This window comes from Silene latifolia, unplaced genomic scaffold, assembly GCF_048544455.1.
Source record: "Silene latifolia isolate original U9 population unplaced genomic scaffold, ASM4854445v1 scaffold_218, whole genome shotgun sequence".
In the NCBI taxonomy this organism is placed as follows: Eukaryota; Viridiplantae; Streptophyta; class Magnoliopsida; order Caryophyllales; family Caryophyllaceae; genus Silene; species Silene latifolia.
The window spans coordinates 60,689-64,394 of NW_027413173.1; positions in this window are offsets into that span (position 1 = coordinate 60,689).

Genomic DNA, 3,706 nt, shown 5'->3' on the forward strand with positions numbered 1-3,706 from the left:
TATTTACAAATGTAAATAAATGAGAAAAATGGTAAATAAAGAAAAGGGTGTTAAAATACCCATTAAAATGTAATTAACCAATAATATCATCGAGTCACGAAATAAACCGTCATGGTATAAAGAACCAAGGATGATTTTTGTAATGGTCAAAATATGTTTATCATAAAAATGAATTCAAATGGTAAATAAAAGAAAAAGATTTCCTTTAAAATGTAATTAACTAATTAATATCACTGAGTCACGGATTAAACCGTCATGGTATTAAGAACCAAGAGTGATTATGATTTATGGTTAAAAAAGTTTGTCCTAAAAACGATTTGGAACATTTAAAATGGTAAAAACCGATTGCAAATAAGAAAGAAATAAAGAGGAAAGACGAGAACAAACACGGATGAGTCTGACCTGGACACCCACAAGAGGCGCGAGCCTCCCTGCATAGCAAGGAGCTCCTGTCTCAGGCTAAAACTCGGTTTTGGCTCGTCTAACCTAAATTTGAATCGTGTTATGCATTGTTTATGCTTATAAACTCATCAAAACAGTAAAGACATGAATTATAGTGAGATATTTACACCCTCAAACTTACGTGTATTGATGTTTGCGAAGTAGACAACTTTAGAGACAGTTTTCTCGTTGTGACTAATCGCGATCAAGGAAGTTTAAAAGAGGTGCCTTAAAAAAGGATTTAGTTTTGAAAATATGTTGAAAATATGTTAATTAAAACATGTTGATTGATGAATTGAGTTGGTCAAATGGGTCGGTCGAATGCACGGCGACAGTACCAAACAATATGTGTAAGACTTGTGTTTACGATCGGTAGGTCGTAAACACGTGTCGATTTTGTGACTTAGGAAGTCTTGTCTAGAAGTTTAAGGGAGAGGTGAAGGGGCGGACGCTCGCGTGAAGTTTATGGTGTGTGATGGTGGGTATTTATAGAGAAATGTGGGATGGAAGGTCGATTGTGTTTGCTTAGAGGCTAAGCAGACACCTGCTTTAAGCGCGAGCCACCCCGTGACTCAATGAGCTGTACTGTCCCTTTCGCAAATTTGGATTTTGCATTTGTTCTAACCAATGTTTTGTTGGTTGTGATTTGTGGTCTTTGAGGTTTGCTTAGCCGTGTAAGCTTCCTCCTAGGTGATATTTGGGGTAGGTATTTTGTGTCTTTGACTCGGGTTTGACCCGTGTGAGTCGGGATTTGAATTTTGAGTCGGTTTTTTGGCTCGGTGTCGGTTTTGACTCTAAATAGGGTCATTTTAATGGAAATTACACGATGAAGACATTCATGGCATTATTTTTGACATCCGAGATTTGGGTTGACTCGGATTGAATCAGGTTGACTCGAGTTGCGGGTTTTTAAGTCGGTTTTGGGTCCGAAGTTAGAAAACTTTTGAAATCATTTTTCATATCCGAGTAGTGCATTAAACCGTCTCATGAATAGCCAATCCACGCACGCATATAAAAAACACGTTATAGTCCGATCATCATGGGGTGGTTTTTGGAAGGTGCGGATACTGGGTATCTACAGAGCCCCCACTTTGAATGAGGCTTGGACAGGGCGAAAGTCAAAGTACGATCTCCAGGTCAATCGAAGATTACAACCTGAAGACCATTGCGACGTCGAGGTGACTCAAAAAGGTTTGAGCCAAGGACCTGCCGTCGGGAAGGGCGACGCCAAGGCGACTCGAGGGTATGAGCCAAGGACCTGCCGTCAGGAACAGTTTAGAGTCTGTCGACTTTCGGTTCGGATCGTTTAAAGTCCATTAGACTACGTATAAAGGCTCGCCAACCATAAGAAGGAGTCATACCTGAGGCATCTTCGGGATATGTCCTTGAATGTTTTGCGTGCAAAGGCTCGCCAGCCGGTGTTGAAGGTGGTGCGTTTTGAGGCTCGCCAGCCATAGGAAGGAGTCATAACTGAGGCATCTTCGGGATATGTCCTTGAATTATTCCGGGCAAAGGCTCGCCAGCCAGTGTTGAAGGTGGTGCGTTTTGAGGCTCGCCAGCCATAGAAAGGAGTCATACCTGAGGCATCTTCGGGATATGCCCTTGAGTTGCTTCTCGTGTGCGTTCAAAGGCTCGCCAGCTATGATAAGGTGTCGTACCTGAGGCATCTTCGGGATACGTCTTTGAGTTGTACCTTGTTTGCGGATAAAGGCTCGCCAGCTTGTTTAAAGGAGTCGTACCCGAGGCATCTTCGGGATATATCCTTGAGTTGTATCTTGTTTGTGGACAAAGGTTCGCCAGCCATATGCATTGTAAGGCTCGCCAGCCATCTATGGTTGAATGATCGACTGTGGAAAATAACATGTGTGACATCCATTTAAAAATCGGCATTCGCTAGGGAGTTAGAAACTTCTCAGGACTCGCCGGGGATATGAGTTGCTGCTCGCTGGGAGGTAGCATAAGCCATGTAATCGGCGGGGTTAAAGCTCTTGCACTTGATGGGCCGCCGTTTGTTGGGAAGAACCCAGTACTCAGTTGGAGTGAGTTCTTCTTCTCTAGATTACCTGCACGGTTAGTGACCACACAAATCCGCAGTCGCATAGACAAGCATGTAGCAGTCAAACACATAAGCATGTAAGCAGTTAGCATATAAGTAACTAGCATGTAATATCTCACACGAGGAGAGATAAGAGCTTTGAAAGGTTGTGAGATTTGATATTGAGTCTTGCTGGTGGCAGACCCGAAACTTGATGGATTGAAGACACGTGACCGTTGCGACATTGACTCACACGGACGCATACTGACAGACTGACAAACAGACGATCGTGAACGTGATACAGACTCGGTATCGACACGACACGGGGGTGACTCTGAAAGACTTTGCTTATGTGTGTGAAACTCCTTAGCTAAGAAAGGGTGACAACGCGCATCAGATCCTTGGATTGGAAGGTCCGCTCAGCTGGAGAATATGAATTGATTATCTTCTCCAGACATCTTTGCCTCCGTTTGCTTGTTTGCGATCCCTTCTCGAGGTATGATGATTCAGAGAGCGGAACCAAGACCTTATCATCGTCCGAACCGAGCACTAGGCTAAAGGTGGTTTATTTTGGACTGTAGTCGAGACTCAAAAGATGTTTGAGGATAAATGACGGGTGGCGTCTTGAAAGAGAAGCCCCCAGAGTGAGAGAATGGGCGGCGTCTTAAGGAAGAAGCCCCCAGTAAAGAGGTATAAGACTAATTTTTTGCAGCCAGGTGGACTGCTTTCGAGGATTGATGTTGATGGTTGAGATTGAAATGGGATATGCGATTGTGAAAGGGGTATGCGGTTGTATCCTTGTTGGGGGACTGCCTACGTATTCGCGTGTTTGCAAAATCAAACCAGATCGTAGTTCTGAGCTGTGTGTGCAAATGGGTTTCAAATTGAAGGTGTGAGAATTGAATGTGTGTAGAGGTGTGGTTGTGCCCTTGTAATAGGACTGCCTACATATTCGCGTGTGTGCGAAATCAAACCAGATTGTAGTTCTGAGTGTGTGTGCCTAAGCGAGTTGTTAGGACCTTAATGTGATTTTGAGGTGTATGGTTGTGTCCCTGAAGGACTGCCTACGTATTCATGTGAAGTGAAATCAAACCAGATCGTAGTTCTGAATGTGTGTGCCTAAGCGAGTTGTTAGGACCTTAAAGTCTGAGGGTCACGACGGTAAATTCCGTTTGGTGACTCGAAAATTTGATTTGAGAGAATTCCCCTCGATCATGAATCGAAGAGGTC